Below are 26,384 nucleotides of genomic sequence, written 5' to 3' on the forward strand. Positions count from 1 at the left end.
CAAAGCAAGGCGCATTGCTGAAGCACAACTTAAACGTGAGCTGCGCAAGTCCAGAGCCACCAGCGCAACAACTACAGTGACTGCACAAGTCTGTCCAATATGTGCCAGGACATTCCGTGCCCGAATTGGCCTGATCAGTCATCTTCGGACACACCGCAACCAGCCTCAAAATGACTAATGGTGTCGAGGTCCTCATCGACAACGATGGACGAACAACAATTTCATTTGTAGAAATCAAACCAAATACACCATTACAAAAATTGGAAAATATTTGAAATGATCTTTTACATATTATTTCAGAAAAAAACTGCAACAAGTATTGAGAGTTAATATTTATTTATTTTTTTAAAAATACACTTTGTTTTCAAAGTCTTTCTTTTGAAAAAAACAGTTCTAGTGTGACTACCGAGTGAACTTATTTATGCTGCAGTGGATGGTGTCCCAGTTTCTAGGTAATGAAAAAGATCTGACCTGGAGCAACAAAAATGTAATGAAAATCTGAATTTAAATTATACACTGTGTTTACACAGGTGACCTTCTAATACTCTTGTTGTCAAGTCTTTGGAGAACTGCACACTAATACAGTTCCAACTTCATAAAAAGAAATTCTCAGTCCAACCTTTCTTTTTGTAAGAATGTTGGCACAGAGCATATCTACAGTGATAGGGCAATGTAAAAGCAAAAAGGTTGGAAATGCAGAACATATCCTTTTGAAAAAAGGAGCAGTGGATTAATATTTCTGACGTGACCACATTGGAACAGCCATATCGGCTGAGGTTATCCATGAGGGACCAACGTCCCAACTTTGCCCCTTGTCTGAGGTGTGGCGATCCCCAGGTTCAATGACCACCAGTCAGCTTTTTCCCCTCAAAGCGGGGAGCAGCCTATGGTCATCTGGGACTATGGTGACTTTACCTCACTGGATCGATAGCTCAGTATTTATGCTAAACCTTTCCACCCATTGCCTCTCATTCCTCTGTTAATATACTCCTTAAATCCTACCTCTTTGCCCAAACCTTTAGTCACTAGTCCTAATACCATTTTCGGTGATCTAGAGCTGGACTTTTACAGCGGTCCAAATAAAAAGTCAGTTGTCAGAATACCCATCTGGCTGCTCTGGTGTATCATATGGAGAGCAGCCTTTATTGCTTCAGAATGGTATGTTTGCTCTCATCTGGGAGGAAGTCCCACCCTGAACCAGTCCTCCTCAATCAGATTGGCCAGCATGTCTGCAGTCCCAGCAGCTCAAGCGTTGAGCATGTCCCCAAGGAAGAAGAGTTACGAAGCCCAGATTTCAAGTCTGGGATTTTTGACAGGCCTGGCTGGAAGACTCCATTCTGGGAATGGTTCGAGGCGTGTAGGAAACTGGGTTTTAGAAGCCAGGAGAGAGGTTTAAAGGGGGATGGGAGTAGGGTGGAGTGGAAGGTATGATTTGCTTGGAGTAATTTTCTGTTTTTGTGCTGCAAATAAAAAGCCATGCTTTCCAAGGGTGCATATAACTTGCATGGTTTTCTAACCAATTGGTCATAATATTGAGCTCAATGCATGCCAGAGCTTCTGATATATAATTCTGAAAGATAAGGCTCTTTATTGGCAGAAGGTGAACCAGAAAATTACCTCTAATATAATAAATTGTTGCGTACTCTATGGCATTAGTCTTGCTTGAATAAAATCCAGATCCCATCGTTAATAATATGACGTTAACATCATTAGTGAATAGGTAAAACTGACGATAGCTCTATTTCAATGCCAGTAAGTGTGAGGGCATCCACTCGGACCGAAAAAAGATAATCCTGGGGTTTTTTTATGGTGAAAGAACAGGGTGGTATTTTCTGGTCCTGCCAAAGGTGGCTGCCACAGCAAGTTCCTGCCATAAAATGGATGAGCCACGCAAAACGCTGTAGATATCAGCAGGACCAGAGATCCCGCTGAGGGCCAATGGTGAGCTGTACCCTCACCAGAAAACACACTGCAGGGGGACTGGAAAAACCCACCTATAAATACAATGAGAGTTCAAAGAGATTTAGGGATCCATGTACGCAAATCACTAATATGTAGCAGTCAAGAGAAAAATAATCAAAAAGGCCAAGGGAAAATAGAGGGTTAAGAAGTGATTTGGTTGAAGCTTTTAGGATTTTGAAAGGAATTGATAAAGTAGATAGGAACTTTTCTGCTAATGGTTCTGAGTTTAGGACAAGGGGACCTGACCTTTAAGTACTGTACTGTACTGTACTCATTATACACCTATGACTGTGTGATCAAATTCCCCTCCAACTCAATTTTGGGGTGGTGTAGTGGCACAGTGGGTAGCAACAGTGCCAGGGACCCGGGTTTGATTCCTGACTTGGGTCACTGTCTGTGTGGAGTTTGCATGTTCTCCCCATGTCTGCGTGGGTTTCCTCTGGGTGCTCCTGTTTCTTCCGACAGTCTAAAAGATGTGTTGGTTAAATGCATTGACTCAAACAGATGCCATAGTGTGGCAATGAGGGGAATTTCACAGTAATTTCATTGCAGTGTTAATGTAAGCCTTATTTGTGATTAATAAATAAACTAGACTTTAAATTTTCAAGTTTGCTGATGACATCACCGTGGTGGGTTGTACCTCAAATGATAATGCGATTGAATACAGGAAAGAGATAGAGAACCTGGTGAACTGATGTGACGACAATAATCTCTCCCTCAATGTCAGCAAAATGAAAGAGATAGCCATCGAAAGCAAGCCCTTGTCCACATCAACAGATACGAAATGGAAATGGTCGAGACCTTCAAGTTTCTAGCTGTGCAGATCACCAACAACCTGTCCTGGTCCCTCCATCCCAATGCTATAGTTAAGAAAGCGCACCAACGCCTCCACTTTCTCAGAAGACTAAAGAAATTTGGCATGTCAGCTATGACTCTCACCAACTTTTACAGAAGCACCATAGATAGCATTCTTTCTGGTTGTATTACAGCTTGGTATGGCTTCTGCTCTGTTCAAGACTGTAAGAAACTACAAAGCTTTGTGAACAAAGCTCAGTCCATCACGCAAACCAACCTCCCATCCATTGACCTCTACAGTTTCCGCTGCCTCAAAAAAACAGGGGTCCCGGTCTCTTCCACCTTCCATCGGGAAAGAGATTCAAAAGTCTGAGTACATGAACTAGCCAATTCAAGAACAGCTTCTTCCCTGTTGCCACAAGACTTTGAATGGACCTACCTTGTATTAAGTTGATCTTTCTCTATACCCTTGCTATGACTGTAACACTACATTCTGCACCTTCTCCTTTCCTTCTTTACGTCCGGTATGGTTTGACTGCATGGCACTCAAGAACCAATACTTTTCACTGTATGTTAATACATGTGACAATAATAAATTAAATCAAACAAATGAGAGGCAGGTCAATCAGGAGAGAAGGTAGGAAGCAGTTCTTCATGCAATGGGTAGTTGAAATACAGAACTCTCTTCCACAAAAAACTGTTAATGCTAATTCAATTAACAATTTTAAATCTCTGAATTAATTTTTGCTAGCCAAGGGTATTAACAGATATGAAGCCAAAACTGTTAATTGGAGTTAAGATGTAGATCAAGATTGGTGGCATAATGGACAGTGAAGAAAGTTATCTCCTATTGCAACAGGATCTTGATCAACTGGGCCAATGGGCTGATGTATGGCAGATGGAGTTTAATTTAGACAAATGCGAGGTGATGCATTTTGGTAGATTGAACCAGGGCAGGACTTACTCAGTTAATGTGACAGCGTGGGGAGGGTTACAGAACAAAGATCTAAGGGTATATGTTCATAGCTCCGTGAAGTCACAGATGGACAGAGTGATAAAGAAGGCGTTCAGCATGTTTGGTTTCATTGGTCAGAACATTGAATACAGGAGTTGGAATGTCTTGTTGCAGTTGTACAAGACATTGGTAAGGCCACACTTGGAATATTGTGTGCAATTCTGGTCACCCTATTATAGAAAGGATATTATTAAACTAGAAAGAGTGCAGAAAAGATTTATTAGAATGCTACCAGGACTTGATGGTTTGAGTTATAAGGAGAGGCTGGATAGACTGGGACGTTTTTCTCTGGAGTGTAGAAGGCTGAGAGGTGATCTTACAGAGTCACATTCAGGGGGGCAGGTAAGTGATTTGGGGTCAATTCTGTAGTTACCCAGGAATTAGATTAAGATTTTTCTGTCTAAAATTTCCTGGCTGGCCAGCCAGGTAAGTATATTGGAACTGTCTGAAATCTACAACTTGAAATGGAGATTAGAAAACCTGAGCCATTGTCTTGCTTTCAGTTTTTCATTTGGATTAAGTCCAAATATAGACTACTACCAAATATTTCTCATAGGTCCAGGTTAAATGCAAGTCTGGCCGACCAAGGCTAGTAGTTTTGATGTAAGTTACGTACACATCTGATACACATCCACAAATAGATAACTTAATCAAAAAGACTCCATATGGTTATTCCTTTCGCACTGTATATTTGCAGTTTTTTAGTCAGTGGTTTCTAGGAATTATGTTGAAAGTATTGTCTTCATTAATATGTGCAATAACCAGCTCCTTTTGTTCCTTACAATAAATTGGCAAGGTACAGAGGGTTTGGGAGGGCAATACTGAGCACACTGAAAGTGTGGAGTGAGACTTTTTGGATGATATTGGCATAGGATAGGTTAGATGGGCTTTAGATTGGTTTTCACAGGTCGGCGCACCATCAAGGACCGAAGGGCCTGTACTGCGCTGTAATGTTCTATGTTCTATCTCACCAAATGGCTTTATTGCTCAGAATCCAAAATGTTCACAGGTTAGATTTTACCCTATAAGTTGGGCTATTTCCCAATGTCACACTCCTGACTTCTGAATGTAAGCCCATTTGGTTTTTAAGAATAGTAGGATGGGATGGACCGCTGCAACCTATGAGAGTGCAAGTGCATGTGTGGATGCAGAAGACGTGGGACATGGATGCAGGTGCTTTCTGTTCCAAGTTCAACATTGGCCTCAGAAGCAATGACCCTGAAATATGACCCCTCCAGGAGATTACACTTTGAGTGAAAGGAACTGTCAGCGCTCATGTAATGGATGCCTTAAATATTATTCCCCTCGGAAAGTTGGTCCATTGAGAATCCTCCTGTGATGAACTCACAACCCATTACAAGGTCCACAGTTATATTCATGATTATACTGAGTTATAGGTATGCTCAAACTCTATACATTCTACCTTTGAAGACCCTACCTGTGAGCATGCCCTAGCCTTTTGCACCTCTTCCCTGCACTTTCCTGCACAAATCAACATGCAGCAGCTCACACCACAGCTGTGCAAGTGACAACAGCAATCCAACCCCTTTTATTTTCACATTTTAACAGCTCTCAAAGCTCTCAGCCAAGTGTACATAATGAGGCTTGGTTGAGAGACTGAATATCTATTACAATATGAGAATACCTGTTTCACAGAGGCACTATTGTATTTTGAGAGTTTAGGTTCTGATCTTTGCGGTCAACTTAACAATGTTTATTGATATGGATCAAGTGGTTTCAAGAGTTCACAGTGTTTAAAACTTTAAAGGGCCTGGATCATTAATGATATTTTACATTTGGTCCAAACATCTTTTCATAAGAGGACGTTATCAATGGGTTACACCTTTTCAAAATATTGTTTTTACACATCCCACTAGACACTATGTTGTTCAGTGGTTCTAGAAAGTATACAACGGGTCAATGGGCACACAAGTGCCAGAGCTTGAACTGGGGGCATGATGGGCCTGAGTGGAAAAGCTGACCTTAGCATAGGGCATGAGAGGATAAGGGGTGGGTGGAAGCGCAAAGCTTGGCATGCAGGCATGAGGGGCCTGAAGAGCTAGGAGGATGGGCAGAGCTTTATTGCATAAGCGTCTGGCACGTAATAGACTAACATGAAATTGAGTATAGTATTATGCACAGTGATGTAAGAGAACACATGACCCACAGTTGGGTGTCAATTTCGTGATAGACAGAGTTGTGCAGTGTAAAAGCAAGCATGGAGACAGCTCCTAGATTGAATCTTTGTATATATTTTCCAGTAGTTAAAAAATACTTTGTGTTCATTCCATAGGTCTACAAATGTCTTAATAAGGCCTACCAACAATGCCCAATACCTTACAACATAGTGGCAGTGACAGGAATTATTCAAAACCTTGCAGAGGTTTCAAAATAAAATTATAAACCAGGAAAATTAACAAAAAATCAAAGAAGCATTCTGACCTGAAGAAAAGGTCAGGAAGTCAAAGTGCAGAAGGAAATCACTCAAGAAAAGCTCTGAGGAAAAAGCCTAAGAACATTGGGCTACAGCAGGGGAGACTAATCAGTTGATCCAGGCAGCTACTGTCAAAGAAATTTAAATGCCAAGATCATTAATGCCATTCCTGCAGGTGCCCAAAGCTGGCAAATGCAGGAAAACTCTTTCTGCAGAAGCTTACAACTGAGCCAACTTGGATTTTCAGAACTAAATGCATCTACAGTTTCAGAATTTTAACCATGGGTCAGAATCCAGTTTTCCAAATCAACTGGACTTATCCAAGGCCTAGATAAATCACAAAATTAGGAACTCTGGGAAAGAGATTCCTTTGATACACGATTGCTTCACGTCTGGATAAAAAGACAAAAGTTGAACAGGATAGCACACTGCTTTCTTTATTCAGTCGGTCTAATAGCTGGCATAATGGCTAGACACGGAATCAAGTAATATTTAGCCATAACAATCTAGCAATGTTGCCCAAGGTAAAACTGCTGCCACTGAAGTAAAGATACACCACATGAGCTCTCAACCGGTTCCATTCTGCTGTGGAGATCCAAGAAACTTCAGACACAAGACTGCTTTCTGGCTGCTAAAAATTGCCTGGATGGCTACTTCACACTTCACACCTTCTCTCAGCACAGGATGTTTCCAGGATGTGTTCCCTACAAGCAGCCATACCCAATTCAGCATGCCATCTGCACACAGACATACGTACATATGAGCATTCACGCAAATGCATAGACATCTTTTTTTACAGCACTGACCACTGGGAATTTGGTTGGTTTACAGGACACAGAGAAATTCAAAGACCAGGAAGAAGGTCCGTGATTGGGATTTAGCTAATTGGGAGGATTGTGTTGGTAATGAAAGGAGACATTGGATAGGGCTGGGGTTGAGGGGGCAGGTGGGGAAGAGGTCAGGCAGTGGGGAGGGTGGTGGAGGGAGTTGGACATCGGGGGCTGAGGGGAAGTCAGACATCATATGGGTCAGGTCAGTGGCGGGTTTGGGTCGCTGGGGGAGTGGGTAGGGAATCCTTTGCTGATAGGGAAAACCATAGGGGTTGAGTGCTCAGTTGGTGGGGGGCACATGTGAGGCCTCCTAGTCTGGCCAGGGGCTTGGTGGTTGTTCTGTGCGGGATCAGTGTGGGTGTTCAAAATAGTTATACTGAAGTTAGAAGCTCTTTTATTTCTTTTATCTTATTCAGAGTAACTATTAACACATCACTGGCAGAGCTATCCTAAGATAATGATCTAAATAGCTTTGGTTGATAGTTCCCAAAAATTGTCCAGGGGATGTTAGTGCTTCTGGTCAAATGTTGGGCAAACTCTTACATGGAAACTTCTGAGAGGGATTGCCAGTACCCCCCAAATCTGACACTGGGAGCCAAGAAATTACTGCTTATTGTCCAAAAATTGTTTTAAAAATTATATCCATCCTCACAGTCATTTAAAGGCACTCCTGAAAATCTAAGAGCCTGGGAGTTGGGTTAGCAATCCCAGACTCAGGGGATGTCCAACACTTCTAAGGGACTTCTGAGTCAACCCAAGGCAGTAAAAATCCAAGCCACTGTGTTCACAACTTAATGAAGCTGTTCAGGTTTCCCCAAGATTCTGAAACAGATCCACCTCGAAAGAAATAGCAATGGGGAAATAGCAAAGGAATATCAGCAGCCTTTTATAATGGTGACCCTGACTTTGCTCTACCTGAGTCTCTGATCATGACTGGGCACAGTGCCCATTTTAGGGAAAGTAGTGTCTGTTGGATAGAGTCTGGTGCGTTTGAAAGTGCAGCTCCACATTTCTAGTCTGAGCCACCCAATGTGGATCAGCATAATGAAGGGAAAATCCAGCCCTTGTCCTGCCTTTGAATGAAGCACAATTCCTGCCAGAGGTGGTATATAGTTTTGAGACTGTTGAAAGTATCGAATATTATACAGAAATCCTTCCCTCATGAAGCAGCTTTGAAGTCAGCATTTCAGCAACTAGCTATCTGTGTATAACTGACAGAAGCATCTATCATCTGGCTTACTGATCTCAAGAATCCTCTCAAGGTGCCCAGATCATAGCTTCAGAAAATCTCAACCTGTTGAATGCAAATGTCTTACTTTTATTTGCAAAGGCACAAGCTATTTCAAAATTGACAGAATCTCAGGCAGTTGACTGTGATTATCAAGAGTTTGAATCAGGAACAAGTAACAATAATGCTGATGTTTAAAAACAACCCTATGGGCCCCCAGAGAAACACATGAAAAGATCAAAAGTACCAGCATATCTGAAGCAGTAATAATATCAGATCTGCAAATCAAAAGTCACAGCAATTATTAACTGCATTGATCAAAACAAATCTCATAAGAGAGAGCAAAAGGAAACATGCAAGATGATAAGCATTTATGATCAAGTTAATTTATTGTGGAAACCCCATGCCACTTTCTGTACAGATTAGCAGGAGGTGGTTATCAATGTCACAGTTAGAGTTGGAGACAATAATATGACATTTCGATACTTAAAACCCCTACTGTTTAAAAGCATGAAAGGTGAATTCAAGAATGTGCGGCAGATCTGGAATCGGATTAGAAATTTTTTCGCTCAGATAACAAATCTCTCATGACGTTTGCAGGGATGTAGTGGCTTTTCAGACTTTCTGCATTGGCTCTCTTACTCACACTTAATTGATTAAGACCACCCAGTGATAGGTGAGCAAAACTAATGACAGTGTTGTGGCTTGGCAGATGGTAAATGCCACGGTATCCAACTCCTACAGGGAAATTTGAAACATTTTTCTAATGTGTACATTGTGAGGAACATTGCTGAAGTCAAGGTAGAACAATTTTCTCAGAAAAATATTTGATGATTTTATATTAAAATAAAACACTTATTAAAATAAAAAGAAAGCAAAATACACTAAATTACAAGAACACCTTTACACAGTTAACAGTACTTTCAAAACAAAGATTCTAGTTTAAGTAAACTCAGAGCTAAACCCACTTTTGATGGCAACAATCCTTATAGATTTTCTAATCCATAAAAATCCAATACCTTTACACATAATACTTGACTGCTGTAGGGTGTTCTCTGGGGCTGAAAGCAAACTGGTGCCACAGGCCTGACTTCATCCACATTCTGGGCATAATTCTCCCGTCTGCACTCTCAGTGTTTTCACCAGTGTTTCCCGTTGCGTCAGCAGTGCCTGTCATGTGGGATTCACCCATTTTAATCACTTAAATTTATGCACGCCGCAAAACACGCTGGCCAGCCTGATTTTACAGAGATTGGGACACCATTTTTAAATGGTATCCAATGACAACTACAAAGACATACCTACCCTGCACCACTACCCCACCCCCCTCCCACAAACAATAGACATGATGACCCCAGTCCCACACCATGAGGGTGGCCCGCCCAAACCCCCCAACCATAGGCCTTAACCCACCTCCAATAAAAGAGACACTCTGATATGGGGTTTCCCTAGGCCATGCCTCCCTCAGCCCCCGCCTCCATCAGGCCCCATCGCTTGGCAGTGCTAACCTTGCAATTCCCCTGACACCCTGGCATTGACACTGTGGCAATGGCATCCTGACCCAGCACCTTGGACTCTGGGGGAGGGAGGAGGGAGGTGTACATGATGGCCCATGCCAATTGCCTTTGAGAAAGTGGTAGTATCCTCCTCCTTGAATTGCAAGAGTCTGTGTTGCAGACACTCCTATCACTCTGTTTAATCAGGAGCTATAGGATTTTGACTAGCGTGATGAAGGAATGGTGGTATATTTCCAAATCGGAATTAAGTATAACTGGGACAGGAACTTGCGGGGAGTGGTATTTCCATGTCTCTGCTTCCATTGTCCTTTGAGGTGATAAAATTAATGGATTTGAGAGATACTGTTAAAGAAGCCTTGGCAAGTTGATGCAACACATCTTCTAAACGTTGGAATACAGTGCAGTGTGAGAGAATTTTTAAGGTTATGGCAGGTGTTGTTTTGTCGTGGGTGGTGTTGAGCTTCTTGAGTGTTTTTGGAGCTGTACTGATCCAGGCAAATGGACAGTGTTTCACCATACACCTGATTTGTGCTCTGTAGCTGGTGGACAGATTTTGGAAAGTCAGGCGGTAAGATACTTGCCACACATTAACAATCTCTAACCTGTTCATGAAACCACATAATTTAAATGGTCGCCCACTTAAATTTCTGTGCATTCTTTTAACTTAATCAATAAACAAAAAATGGACACCAATAGAATCCAGCTTGGTAACAAATTACAGAAACAAATGAGTGAATAAAAATTTGAACATCCAAACTGACCTATTCAAATTAGTTAATAATCTATTTTTTAAGTAACCAAGAATCATTTGACGAAAATTGACTTTTCCCACTAGTCATATAATAATGTTGTTATTTAATATTTATCAGCCAGCTAGTAGAATGTGAATGGAACATGTTAGGCCATTCTGGTCGGCATATTTTTGTTTTGACACCTGCATTATATATCAAATAAAAGCAAAATACTGCAGATGATGGAAATGTGAAATAAAAACCAATAAAACTCAGTAGCTGAGAAAAAACAGTTTACATTTCAAATCCATCTGACTCTTTCCTGGAACTTAAAAGGGATAGAAATATAATGAATTATTTAGTTGGAGGGAGGGGTGTAGGAGATGAGGCAGAATAGAAGGACAGGAATAAGTTGGAGCTAAGGAGAGGTTTACAAAAATGTCATGGATATATGACCAAGTTGGTGTTAACAGCGGTATTAAGGACTGAAAAAGTAATAATACTGGCATAAAGGTGGTATTGCAATTTTAAAAAAATCATTTACAGGATGTGAGCCTTGCTGGTTACAGCATTTATTGCCCATTTCTAATTGTCCTTCAGAAAGTGGTGGTGAGCTGCCTTCTTCAACCTCTGCAGTCCAAAGTGTAGGTGCAAAGCCCACAGTTCTGTTCTGAAGGAATTCCAGGATTTTGGCTCAACCACAGTGAAGGAGCAATGATGTATTTCCAAGTCAGGATGATGAGTGACTTGGGGGAAACTTCCTTGTGGTGGTGTTCCCAGGTATCTGCTGCTCTTATTCTTCTAGATGATAATGATCATGGGTTTGGAAGGTGCTTCCTAAGGAACCTTATTGAGTCCCTGCATTAATAGGAGAACAAGGGTCAGGGCTCAGTGAAACCACAACTGAAAACCTGGACTCACAATGCAAACTCTGTTTCTCTCTCCACGGATGTTGCCAGATTTGCTGAGTTGATTCAACATTTTCAGTTGTTATATATCAAATAGCTTGGGTGTGAGAACAGTCTGAGGAGTATAAGCTAGTCCTTGTTGTACTTATTTTATGCACTTCAAAGAAGCACAAGAGGACAAATTTTGGTAGTGACATCTTGTACCCTATCACCATTAGGGTAACAAGTGTCAACATTGGAATAAGTGCTGCCAGCACTTGCCTGAAACAAATATTAGACCTCTTACATGTTACCTATTTCAGGACTTTTGTTGTAAATTGGTCAGTGATGAGCAGAGTAGCATTTACTGCACTCAGGATTCTTTAGTTGTGTCTGCATCTTAGAAACCACACCAAAAATCTAAGATTTTTCATTTAAAAAACAAATTCCTGTGGAACTTGGAGGACCAGATGTGTAAAACAGTCCAGCTGCTTTTGGGTGTGTAACAAGTGCCAGAAACTATACCCAGATCACTAAAATTAGGCCCCCTGCTTAGAATGTATGCCATCCATTCTCAGAAAATGGGCCAGAATTCTAGCTTGAGCATCTAAAAAAAATTCTGTTAACTTTGCGTTTGCTTAAAGTTTCTAGGTCACAAGAGAACGTTGAATAGAAATTGCTTTAAAGTCGATGAAATACCTTTGCAGAAAGTGAATAGGTCAACAGCACCTTAGAAACGAATAAAGAAATTCCAGGACAATATTGATACATTGGGTGGGATTTTCCAGCCCTTTCTGCTGCAGGATCTTCCAGTCCCGCCAAAGGCGACCCATTGTGGTGGATTCCTCTGCAGCAGGACAGGCAAGCCATGCAAAATGGCAGAGGCATGGGTGGGACCAGAAGATCCAGCCAGTAATCAATGGCGAGCTGCCTCAAACGTCGGGGCTCTTGAAAAGGATGTATCTTTTAGTGGATGTGTCCAGAACTAAGGGGCACTGTCTTAAAAACATGTGTCGCTCTCATAGGACAGAGATGAGAATTTCTTTTCTCTGAGGGTTGTGCAACTTTGGAACTCTCTGCCTCAGAAGATAGTGGAAGCAGGGTCACTAAATATTTTTAAGGTGGAGATTAATCGATTATTGTTAAGCAAGGGAATTAAAGTTAATTGAGGCAGAGGAAGGTGGTAGGTGGGAATCTAGAACTCAAAACACAAACAGATCAGCCATGATCTTGTTGAATGATGGAGCAGGATCGAGGGGTCAAATGGCCTATTTCTACTCCCACTTTGTATGTTTGTATGAGTCAGGGAATAATGTACCAAGCGCATCAAGTTATTCCTATTGTCATTTTCTGTGAACTTTAGTATAGTTCCTTGGTGCTCTTCCCAATGGTGGTACAAATGAATCTGGTGGCATTACACTTGTACCACTAATGGACATTGGAAAGTCTTTTTTATTGCTAGCATTTATCTTGCCGCTAATTAATGTTTAATGGGATTGGGCCTATTTTTCCAATTGCACATGACCATTATTAAGTAGATTGTTATCCATGCTTGAACATGGCTGCTTTACTTTGTACTTCTGCTCATTTTAAACTTCCAAAAGATTAATTAGAAGATTCTGGAACCAGTTGCATTCATACATTATCAGAATTGTGAATGAATTCTAATGTATAACCATTCATCATCCACCTTTAGAGATTTTATGCTATTATTCAACATTTCATTTCTTCTTGCTACATTTATATTGTGCAGATGTGAATCAGTGTACAAACTAAGAGGTAGACATGAAATTTGAGAGACAGTGAATCATCTCTTAACAATGGCAGACTCCAAGTAACATAATTTCAGTCACACAAAAATACTTGATATGTTTTACTTTCTGTTAGAGATCTATGTTCTTAAGCAAAGAAAAGCTTTAATATGCATCATAAAGCTTCCTAATCCTTTAGATGACCCCAACTATCAAATGAAAAGTACAGTATTAGGGTATTTTCTTTGTTCGAATGACAACTCAATCTCACCAGATTTCAAATGGTCAAGTAATATTCATAATTTACAAATCTCTGCCTGCAGTTTTCCTATCTGGATGGAGCTTTGAATTGCCAGAAGTGACCATGGAATGGGTGCCTCTTAAAAAGTTGCCTCTCTCTTAAAGAGAAGCAGCTTTTTGGGTTTTATTAGAAAAGTGGCTATATTTATAAACAAATTAAACTCCTCCAAATAATACTAGCATCCAACCAGCTCAGTGGCAGCATTGCAAATACTTTTCCTTCCTTGTATCAGTTGTGGGGGCTAATGAGGGAAAGATTCTTCAGTCTAAGGAAAAGCATCAAATAAAGAAATTCCATGACAATATTGATACATTAGATAGGATTTTCTAGCCCTTTCTGCTGACAGGATCTACCAGTCCTGCCAAAGGTGACTCCCTGTAGTGGATTCCTCTGCAGCAGGACAGACGAGACATGGAAAATGGCAGAGACATGGGTGGTACCAGAAGATCCAGCCAGCAATCAATGGCGAGTTGTCTCAACCGCCAGAACTCTTGAAAAGGATGTATCTTTTTGTGGATGAGTCCAGAACTAATAATGAATGGATATTAAAAGCAAGGAGTTTCCATTATGCACAGCATGCTGTCAAACCCAAAATATATCCTGAAAATAACTGTCACCCAACTCTAATTTCTTCAATCTCCTTTCCCATCTTTCAGGAGATAAAGCTTCACGTAACAATTAAGAGAGGATCCATACAGATGGAGTACCGACCAACAGAGTTTCACTGAGGTAAGTGCGGACTGGAGAGCAATTGGAGCCTCTTTTATTGGAATGAAGCAAATTATCAGAAGATTTGAGAATTTTGAACATTTTGAGAGTTTACATCAAAATAGATAAGGAAGGTGTTATTTTCACTAGTTAGTGAGTCAGTAACTAGAGAGATAAATTTAGGATAATGTGAAATGAATGAAAGGAGATGTCAGGTTACCACCAGATCAGGCATGGTCTTATTAAATGATGAAGCAAGTTATAGGGGCCACATGGCTTTGTCCTGCTCCTTGCTTGTAAGTTAGTATATCACTGTTCCTTCCATGATGCTGGGCCAAAATCCTCAAACTTTCTTCCTGCTGATCAAAGGATTGAGGCTGTAACTCCACCACATGGATTGCAAGAAGGTATCTAACCACCACTTTCTCAAGGACAATTAGGTATTAATGCTGGCCAAGTTCATGGTGTCCGCATTCCATGAAAGGATAAATTAAAAATGTCAGTCGAGGTGTTAATATTGGCCAGGGCGAGATATTGGCAGAACTGCTCAGCCTTGAATAATGCCATGGTATATTTTGATTTGATTTGTTATTGTCACATGTTTTAGGATACAGTGAAACGTATTGTTTTGTGCGCATTATACAGACAAAGCATACTGTACATTGAGAAGGAAAGGAGAGAGAGTGGAGAATGTAATGTTAGAGTCATAACTAAGGTGTATAGGAAGATCAACTTCAGACGAGGTAGGTCCATTCAAAGGTCTGGGAAGAAGCTGTTCCTGAGTCGGTTGATACATGATCTCAGACTTTTATATCTTTTTTCTGACAAAAGAAGGTGGAAGAAAGAATGTCCGGGGTACGTGGGGTCATTAATTGGGCTGCTTGCTTTTCAGAGGCAGTGGGAAGTGTAGACAGAGTCAATGGATGGGTGGCTCATTTGCCTGATAGACTGGGGTTTGTTCATGATCCTACATAGTTTTTAGCAGTCTTGGGCAGAGTAGGAGCCATCCCAAGCTGTGACACAGCCAGAAAGAATGATGCATCTGTAAAGTTGGTGAGAGTGATAGTGGGCATTTCAAATTTCCTTAGCCTCCGGAGAAAGTAGAGGAATTAGTGGGCTTTCTTAACAATGGTTTCAGCATGGAGCGACCAGGACAGGTTGTTGGTGATCTAGACACCTAGAAGCCTGAAGCTCCTGACCATTTCCACTTCACTGATGTAGACAGGGGCATGTCCTCCCTACACCTCCTGAAGTCGATGATTATCTCCTTCATTTTGTTGACATTGAGGGAGAGAATATGGTCACATTAGTTCATCAGATACTCTATCTCTTTCCAGTACTCCATCTTGTCATTGTTTGAGATCTGACCCATTACAGTGGTGTCATCAGCAAACTTGAAAATCGAGTTGGCGGGGAATTTGGCCACACAGTCATACGTGTATAAGGAGTATCGTAAGAGGCTGAGGATATAGCCTTGTGGGGCACCAGTGCTGAGGATGATTGTGGAAGAGGAGCTGTTGTTGCTGATCCTTACTGATTGCAGTCTGTGGGTTAGGAAGTCGAAATAGGAAAGTCCAGTCATAGGGGGAGGAGCTGAGGTCAAGGAGTCTGACATAGGAGTCTTTGTTGTCTAGGTGTTCCAGGTGTTATTTTGCCCATATCTAAGAAAACAGACAAGGCCCAGAATTTTCAAACTCTGATATATTAGGTCACTGCATATAAATTATGGGGTGTACATAAGGAAGTAACTGAAACTAACATTTCCAGTGTTTTAATGCAATTTCTCGATGAAGTTCAATGGAATGAAATAATATTTCTGCAACTGCTGAGTTCTGGGAAGCTCCAAGATTTGTGACAGATTGTGGCTAATTGGATGAAATAGAGAATCTAGGTAGCAGAGAATACATGTATGAAATTTGCAAGTCAGAAACTTTCCAGAGATAAAAAAGCACATTCTTTTTCGTTGCCAGTTTGAGGATTTTGAAAAGTTGTTTACTCAACAATGGTGTAGTAGGAAAATGTGAAAAATCCTTCCGTCTGGTCTGTGAAAACTTATTTTCTGCAATGGCTGCAAATTTGAAACATCTTTATGCGCTGAGCAAATATTGGTCCCTGCCTACATTAAACAATAACACAGAAATTGTCACTATTAAGTTGAATTCTGTTGGTGTCAGCTGTTTAGAAATGACAACACAAGGTTTACTGTCACAGAGGCTGCATGGACACTATGATTTGAGTGTGGGTACACTATTTTTTACATGAATGCACAGTCATTAGTCTTATTACAGTTTGTAACGGTTATAAATTGGAATTAACTGAAGATTTCATGCTTGATATGTTTCTGCAATTTTTTTCCAATAACAGTACCCATCATAACTAAAGGAATATTTTTGCCACTCAAGTGCCAGGCAATGACCATCTCTAACAAGAGGGAATCTAACCAGCTACTTTTCAATGACATTATAGTTGCTGAACACCTGATGAACAAAATCTTGGGGATAACGCTATATTCTGCATTCTCTTGTTTCCTTCTCTAGGAATAGTATGCTTTATCTGTATGGCAAGCAAGCAACAATACCTTATACTGTATACTCATACATGTGACTGTAATAAATCGAATCATATCAATGACCACATAACTAATTATGCAACCCATGATAAATTTTACAACTCTGCTTTTCTGAAACCTCCACGCTCTATACACTTTTGCCCAAGGTTTCTCATTAGCATGTGTACATAATAGGTTCCATCTCATGATTCAAACTGACCTTATCTGTGCCATTTAGAAACTTGATTTCTTACCTATAAAATCCCATCTCAGTCACCTAATTTTATGGGTAAAGAACCCTAGTTTCTCTAATTTTTCCTCATAACTCAATTCCTTGACATTAATGCCCACCTGTGTGGCTATTATTAGCACTGTCTCCAGCGTTTGAATGTTCCCTTCGTGTCTGGCCACCAGAACTGAATGCGATATTCAAGGTACAATCTTTGACTAAAAGAGCTTTCTTGCTGTTGATGCTTCTGGACAAGTCAGTTATTCAATTTTCCACTGCACTTTGCAGTTTCCTGACTTGTCCTGACTTACACTCAATATTTTTGTGATTTTGTTTGTAGTCCTTACTGATCTGCTTGCATTATTGTACATTGGATTTGCATAGTTTATTGCTGTTCTAAACCTATTATCGCTGTAGATCTGTTTCAACTGCAGTTTCAGTGATTTCCACATTGGCTCGAATGTTTCACTGTTATACCATCACTGTAAATCATTGACATGTACAGGTACCTTGCCACATATAAAAATTACATTAGCAGAACAGCAACAGACTTTAGGAAAGTCCCAGCCTCTTTAGTGTACTTGTGATAGCCATTCTGCTTTCCAGTTTGTTTGGTTTACACCTACCTGCGCTGTATTCAATTTCAAATGCAATGATTTGATCATTCAATAATTTAATTCAAGCTCTAATTCAAAGTCCCTATCTGCTACTTTTACCTGTTCCCTCATTGTTCTCCCCCTGTTGAGGCGAAGTGTAATTAAACCAGCTCCACTGAATTTCTGTAGCCAAGTCATTAGTATTGAATAGAAACAGTAAAGAGTTCAGCAGTGAGCCTTGGGCATCCTTGTCAATACTTCCTCCAACCATAACATCATTCATCTGTGAAGTATCCAATGCTTCCTCTACTTGAGGCAATTCTTGATCAATTTTCAGGTTTTACTTTGAATTCCTACTGCATTCAGGATCAGTATTAACTGAGATCAGTAACTTCGTGACTTGAATCGTGGATCGCAAGATATGGCCCTATGTTCACAATGTTGACATTTTAATCAAGCAGTAAAGAAAAACTAGCTTGTTGATTCCATAACAAAGGACAAGATGACTAAAAGTGATGTACATGGCTAAATTGATAATACTGCAGCATTCCCCATGGGAACCCAGCATCTCAGCGAAATAAGATAACATTGAAAGATTTGTAATCATTTTCAACCAGAAGAGCAGACTGGACAGTCTATCCCAGCTTCCTCCTGAGGTGCCCAGCAGCACAGTAGCCAATCCTCAGACAATTTCATTGACTTCATGTGTTATCAAGAAATAGCTGAGGGCACTGGAAACTGAAAAAGCTACGGACCCAGCCAACATTCTCCTCAGTGAGGAGTACAGGAGCAGGGTCCATCCAGGAGGGCAGCCAAAGGGGCAAAAGACTGTTCCATAAATGGCTTTGGGTAATCTGCTGAAGGTACCCTCCAACCTCCCCCGCCGAGGCAGGAAAGCAAGGAAAGGGAAGAGCCTGCTGCCGCCTATGGCACGGCAGGAGGCAGGAGCGACGACCATGTCGGGCCACATCATGGATGTGATGGCCTCTTCCCAGGAGCGCTGCAGCCTCCAGCTGGCCTGTGTCAAGAAGGCACTGGCGGTCACTGGCTACAACGTGCCATGGATCAACTCATGGGTGCACCAGGCGGTGCACAGTCTGGTCAGTGACAGTTTGTTGCTGTGACAGTGGGCACCAGTGCCTTGGGCTCCTTCAATATCAACACAGTTCAGCCCACAACACAAAAACTTGCCTACTCAAGCAACTTGTTTCAAGATAGTGGCCTCTAAACAGCCAAATTTTAATGAAGAAAATGCGTATTTTGAAGATGCCACTTTAGATGGAGGGCCAGAACCAGCTGGTTGGCAGCAACAGAGAATGGCTGCTGAGCGCAGAACTTCCTTACTTCAGTAGTGGATGTACCTACACCACAAGGACTGAAGTGGTTCAAGAAGATAACTCAACACCACCTTCTCAAAGGCAACTAATGATGGCTACTTTTTACATATTGTATTTTTAAATATATTTTTCAATGATATTTGGTTGGCATAGTAGTTAGTAGTGCTGCCTCACAACACCAGAGACCCAGGTTCAAACCCAGCCATGGGTGACTGTGTGGAATTTGTATGTTCTCTCTGTATCCATTTGGGTTTTCTCTGGGTTCCTCGGTTTTCTCCCACAGGAGGAAAGATGTGTAGGTTAGGTTGATTAGCCATGATAAATGCATGGGGTATGGAGGTAGGGTGGACGTGTGAGCAAGATTCTCCTGTGGAGAGTTGGTGCAGACTCAATGGGCCAAATGACCTCCTTCTGCTCTGCACAAATTCTATGATTCTGTGGTTAATATTTTTGAATTATTTCCTTTCAGTTCACTCCATGCTTCTTTTGAAGTTTGTTTATTCATGATTAAATGTTTGGCCTGGTCCCTTCCAACACTAAGCATCAAATAATCATCAGTCTTAACCCTGAGATCACTGCAGGTACCTAAGCTCTGCACTATTTGTACATTTATGTTTGAGTGAGAAACATGGGTTAGAAACAATTGTGCTGAGCTTAATTAAGGCAAAAACTTGGCAGATGTAGGAAAATGTGAAGTTATGCACAAAAATAAAGGAGCTGAATATTACTTAAATGGAGAAGGACTGCAGACAACTATAGGACAGAGGGGTTTATGAGTCCTCGTGTATAAATCACAAAAAGCTAACTTGCAGGGTCAGCAGGTTATAGGGAAGGCAAAAGTAAGGTTGACCTTTATTTCAAAGGGAATGGAGTATAAAAATTTTCTAAAACTATACAAAGTATTAGTCAAACCACGCCTGGAATGCTGCGAACAGTTTTGGTCCCCTTATCTATGTAAAGATATACTGGCATTGGAGGCAGTCAGAAAACTTCACTAGCTTGATCTGTAATATGAAGAGATTTTCTTAAAAGGCGAGGTTAGGTTGGTTGGCCCTGCACTCATTGGAGTTTAGAAGACTGAGGGGCAACTTTTTTGAGACATATAGAATTCTCAGAGAGCTTGACAGAATTGATGCTGAGATGTTGTTCCCCCTGTGGAAGAGCCTACGACAGGATGCCATAATCTCAAAACAGAGAGTTGCCCAGTTAAAACAGAGATGAGGAAGAATTTCTTCTCCCAGAGGACAGTAACTCTGTGGAAATCTTTACTGCAGAGGTTGGGTCATTAAGTATGTTCAAGCCTGATATAAACAGATTTTAATCAGTAAGGGAATCAAGAGTTATGGAGATAAGACACGAAAGAGGAGTTGAGGATTATCAGATCAGATCAGTCACAATCCCATTGAATGGTACAGCAGACTTGATAGGCCAAATGGCCTACTTCTGCTCCTATGTCTTGTGATCTCATGGTCTTACATTGCAGATAATATCCTGACTGTAACACAGAAAACAGGAACAGGAGTAGGCTAGTCAGCCATTCGAGTCTGCTTCACAATTCGATGTGATTGTGGCTGATCCTTTATCTTAATGCCATTCTCGCACTTTCTCCTCCTACATTTTACTGCCTTTAGAAATTTATCAATTTCTTGCTTACATACATTCAGTGACTTGTCCTCATCATGTGGTAGCAAATTCCTTAGGTGCACCACCCTCTGAGTGAAGAAATTTCTCCTCATCTCAGTCCTAAATGGCCTACCTCGTATTCTGAGACCGTGGCCATTTGTTCTTAATCCCCAGCTAAGGGAAATATTATCCCTGCATCCAATCTGTCCAGCTGTGTCAGAATTTCATGTATTTCATTAGATCCCCTTTCAATACATAGAACACCCAGATCTAGATACAAGTCACCCCAAGTAGTGTTTTTTGGCAACTTGAAAAGCAGCCCTGCATTGCACCCTCTATTTATGATTCTGTCACATCATTTAAAACAGGGAATTCCCAATTTTGAGGTAAGTCAGCTATTATTACAGTATTGCCAATTCTAGTGAAGAGGCTTTGTGGCATAGTGGTAATGTCCCTGCCTCTTGGCCAGAAGCTCTGGATTCAATTCTGATACCGGAATTTGTTGGCTACGGAAGCTGTATTCATGATGCAGTTCAACAGACTGATAATCAGCCCAGGAATCTTTCACCACCTCCTCATTATTCCCCAAAGAGGGGAAATATGTGTGTGAAGCTAAAAGCATCTCAGCATCAAATATAATGTCGTCATTATTCTTCTGATCAGGAGATTTAAATCAGATTCTTATCATGTCTTTATTTGTTAATTCATGTCAGACTATTTCATTTCATTCTACCATTTTTCTTTAATTTTCAAATTCTCCTGAACATATAAAGCAATTCTTTTCCCTGCTACAGATTTCTTTTCTTTCCAAACATCCTGTGCCCCAACATTTTGAAATCATTCCCATTTCTAGGGTGGATTACATTGTGGTAATCACTGTAACATCATTGTTTCCTCCTGTTACACATGCCCGCAACTGAGTCATCTTATTCAAAATGCTTCCAACAATCATGTCAAGGCATTTAATAGCAGCAGCTTCTCTTTTTCTTTGATTGTTTATTCAATCTTGTTTGTCTCCCTTGGCTTTTGCATAAATGCAGTTTCTAAAGAGCATCCCCATACTTCCCTTGAACTGATTCCTTCCCAGGAGTCCCAGAACAGTCAAAACAAAATGTCCCTTTTTCGGTAAAGCACAAAGCTTATATGAAGATAAATTTATTTACATTACTCAAGCTAGCAGTTCAGGAACATTGTAACAGCTCTTTAAAATTTTGTAGAAGCTTTTTTTTGCATGGAAATAGCTCATCCACATTTTCTGACTGGCACTGAACCTGAAGTTTTAGTGCAACTTTTCAATGTTATCACAAACACGATGAAAAATGTATCTGCACGACAAGTGTATCCCTAATGCTGTGTTATTCAGGACAACCGTTTATTAGGAGCACTAGTCATGTTTTCTCTTATTTCCAGTTCACCGTGCCTATGCTACAGGAGCTCCCTAGTGCTAGCACCAAGCAAGTCATCCCTAACTTGCAGACATAATCTTTAATTTATTAAATTGCTTTTATTGTCTTACTTTGAGCATTAGGAGGGCTCACTTTTCTCCTTCCCTCTTTTATACAAGACATTGTAAACAATGGATCTGGATCCATTCTAATGAGTGTTCATTCATCACTGATCAAACATTTTATAAAAGTAAGCCCTTTTTACTGATAGCCATGTTGTAATTTAAATCCCATGGAATTTATATCCATGGGCTAGCTCCCAACATCTACACTCACAAACATCATATTGGTCTCCTAGAATCTAATCTAAATCAATACTTAGATATATTGGCTTTTGTGTTAGGCTTTGTACTGAACAAAGATCAGCTGAGGAGGTGAACAGAAAAATCTGTTTGCCTAGGGGATATGTACCGTAATTTTTCCTTAAAAATGACCAATTTCTCAAGGTAAATAAATACCTGCTGGGTTGCAATGACTGATGATCAAGGACTTAGAACAACAGTTTATAAAGTACTCTGAGCAACACTTACGTGCTGTATGTTTGTCCCTGAGCATTCCTGTGCCACCTACATGATTGTATTATCACAGCATCCATGTGACCGCCCAGACTATATCTCCCCCATTTAAGTTTGGACAACCGGTAGTGCTGAGATGCAACAGTGTGCATGAACAGTCAGTGCATAGAAACTAGTTTACGACATTCAAGATGAACAGGCTAACAGAAGTATTTACATTCTGCAGAACATAAATCAGATGCTCCAGCTGATGTATAACCCATTGCATCTCCTTTCTCCTGGTCTTGTTTTAAAAATCAAAGGCTAGTTGTAGGCTAGTGTGTAACATAATCCTGGAACGTTGTATTTGGTTTAAGCATATGCCCTATGCATGTGATTGTGCCAGTTGTCTGTGCTGGAGATGCTCTTGGGTTGGTGTGCTCAGTATGGATGCCATAGAGGCATCCTTTCGGTGTACCCACCAATCGCAGAGCTTGCTGCATAGTCTTTTGGAGAGACTTTCATTTCCACCATTGAAGAGGGCTTGGATTGTAGACTGTATGGCTCAGATAGTGTGGTTGTTGATGGTACTAGTTCAGATACTTGCAGTTGGTTTAGCCATTTTCATAAAATAGGCACTGTCATAGAGTGGTGAGGTCTGAGCAGCACCTTATTTAGGTGCACTAGGTCACTGCAAATCCTAAAACTACCATGTTTCTTTATTGTGACCACCATTGCTGAAACTTATTCTATGGCTTCATCTATAGAAACTATAACACCCAGTGCTGTCATCCAGTGCAGCTCATTGACATCAAAGGTACTCTACCATTTCTGGGACCTGGTATTACAGAGTGCGTAACCCAAGATGGAAGAGCCCCAGTGTGATACTGTCCTGAAGACCCACATTCACCTTATATTCTGGTTACTATATGAAACCTGAAGGTAACTATGTGTAATAGAGAGTTGTCACAACTTCCATGCACATGGTTTGTCTGCCATATAGGCCCTTAGATCCACCAGGATCATAAGAGTCATAGAGGTTTACAGCAAACAGGCCCTTCAGCCCAACTTGTACATGCTGCCCAATTCTTAACACTAAGCTAGTCCCAATTGCCTGCATTTGGCCCCATATCCCTCTATACCCATCTTACCCATGTAGCTGTCTAAATGCTTTTTAAAAGACAAAATTGTACCTGCCTATACTACTGTCTCTTGCAGCTCATTCCAGGCACTTACCATGCTCTGGGTGAAAAAATTGCCCTTCTGGACCATTTTGTATCTCTCCCCTCTCACCTGAAACCCATGCCCTCTGGTTTTAGACTCCTCTACTTTTGGGAAAAGATGTTGACTATCTACCTTGTCTATGTCCCTCATTATTTTATAGACTTCTATAAGATCACCCCTAAGCCTCTCTCCTATGCTCCAGGGAAAAAAAGTCCCAGTCTATCCAGTCTCTCAGTCTCTTCTTATAACTTAAACCATCAAGTCCTAGTAGCATCCTACTTAATCTTTCCTGCACTCTTTCTAGTTTAATAATATCCTTTGTATAATAGGGTGAATAGAACTGTACAGTGTATTCCAAGAGTGGCCTTAATTGTTGTTCGTCCATCGTCATCAATGAGGACCTCGACACCATTAGTCATTTTGAGGCTGGTTGCGATGTGTCCGAAGATGACTGATCAGGCCAATTCAGGCACGGAATGTCCTGACACATATTGGACAGACTTGTGTAGTCACTGTAGATGTTGGGCTGGTGGCTCTGGATTTGCACAGCTCGCTTCAGCAATACACCTTGCTTTGTAAGCTTGACAGCCTTTGTGGATGAGGCAGTGCCAGGTAGGTTGGTTTTGTGCCAGTGTTTCCCAGGTGGTCATGTCAATGTCAAGCGACTTCAGGGAGGCCTTGAGTGTGTCTTTGAAACATTTCTTCTGCCCTCCGTGCGAGTGCCTTCCAGCAGAGAGTTCCCCAAAAAGGAGCTGCTTGGGTATGCGCTCGTCTGACATACGGATGACATGACCTGCCCACCAGGTCTGCGCTCTCATCAGCAGTGTGTGAACTGATGGTAGATTTGCTCTAGAGAGAACTTCAGTGTCTGGTACTTTGTCTTGCCATCTGATGTGTAATATTCTGCGAAGACAAATCATGTGGAAATGATTGAGCAGTCTTGCATGCCTTCAATACACAGTCCACGTTTCACAGGCATACAGGAGAGTAGTGAGTACCACGGCGCTGTAGACCTTCAGTTTTGTTGCTGGGCTGATTCCTCGACGTTCCCATACAGTGGAGTGCAGTCTACCGAAAGCAGAACTTGCCTTTGCTATTCTGCAGTTAACTTCTGTATCAATAGTCACTGCTTGGGGGCGGGTGCTGCCAAGATAAATGAACTGGTCCACTGCCTGTAGTTTCTGCCCTTTGATTGTGATTATGGGTTCAGTGTATGGTGCATGAGGAGAAGACTGGTGCACGACTTCGGTCTTTTTAATGTTAATGGTGAGTCCAAAGTTGTCACAAGCCGTAGAAAATTTGTCCATACTGACTTGCATCTCTGGCTCTGAGCCAGCGTACAGGGCGCAGTCATCAGCAAAGGGGGAATCTCTCAGAACAGTCTCTTTCACTTTGGTAATAGCTTGAAGTCTCCTCTGGTTGAAGAGCTTCCCACCTACTCTGTACTTGAGGCTGATTCCAGCAACACTGTCCTGGAAGGCATCATTCAGCATGGTAATAAACATCATGCTGAACAGTGTGGGTGCTAGCACACAGCCCTGTTTGATGTCATTGGTGACTGGAAATGCCTCAGGGGGTTCTCCGCCATCTAGTGCTCTCGCCATCATGCCATCATGGAACTGGCATACTATCTGAATGAATTTGGGGAGCAGCCAAATTTTGACATGATCCTCCACAGGCCTTGCTGGCTTACAGTGTCGAAGGCTTTCGCAAGGTCAACAAAGGTTGTGTAGAGCTCGTGATTCTGCTCCTGACACTTCTCCTGAAGTTGGCGTACAGCAAAAATCATGTCAGTGGTCCCATAACCTTTGCAGAAGCCACACAGGCCTTAATAGTGTCTTATACAACTTCAACAAGACGCTGACCAATGAAACCAAGCATGTCGGAAAAGATTCTTCACCACCCTGTCCACCTGTGACTCCACTTTCGAGGAGCTATGAACCTGTACTTCTCGATTTCTTTGTTCTATAACTTGCCCCAGTGCTGAATAGGTCCTGCCCAATTTGATCTACCAAAATGCATCACCGCACATTTGTCTAAATTTAACTCCATCTGCCGTTCATTGGCCCACTGGCCATTCATTGGCCCACTGGCCCAATTCATCAAGATCCCATTGCAATGCTAGCTAACTTTCTTCACTGTCCATTATGCCACGGATCTTGGTGTCATCTGCAAACTTACTAACCATGCCTCCTAAATTCTCTCCAAATCATTAATATAAATGACAAAAGCAGTGGAGCCAGCACCGATTCCTGAGGCACACCGCTAGTCACAAGCCCCCAGTTTGAAAAGTAACCTTCTACAACCATCTTCTGTCTTCTGTCGTCATGCCAATATTGTATCCAATTGGCTACCTTACCCTGGATCCTATGAGATTTAGCATTATGCAACCACCTACCATGCTGTACCTTACTAAAGGCCTTGCTAAAGTCCATGTAGACAACATCGACTGCACTGCCCTCATCTACCTTCAAAAAACTCAATCAAATTCGTGAGACAAGATTTTCCATTCACAAAACCATGCTGACTATCCCCAATTAATCTTTGCCTCTCTAAGTGATTGCAGAGCATGTCTCTCAGAATACCTTTGAACAACTTACACACTGCAGACGTTAAGCTCGCCAGTCTGCAGTTCCCAGGTTTTTCCCTGCAGCCCTTCTTAAACAGAGGCACAAAATTTGCCACCCTCCCATCTTCAGGCACCTCACCTGCGGCTGTTGATGATTCAG

At 41.4% G+C, this 26,384-nt stretch overlaps 1 protein-coding gene across 3 annotated transcripts in view; it reads right to left on the reverse strand.

Moving 5' to 3' along the window:
- The window catches only part of prr16 (proline rich 16), a 237,615-nt gene that overhangs the window by 130,633 nt on the left and 80,598 nt on the right, over positions 1 to 26,384 (reverse strand). The gene's annotated exons all lie outside the window — the stretch shown is intronic.

This window comes from Carcharhinus amblyrhynchos, chromosome 5, assembly GCF_965287045.1.
Source record: "Carcharhinus amblyrhynchos chromosome 5, sCarAmb.v2.hapA, whole genome shotgun sequence".
Classification (NCBI taxonomy): domain Eukaryota; kingdom Metazoa; phylum Chordata; class Chondrichthyes; order Carcharhiniformes; family Carcharhinidae; genus Carcharhinus; species Carcharhinus amblyrhynchos.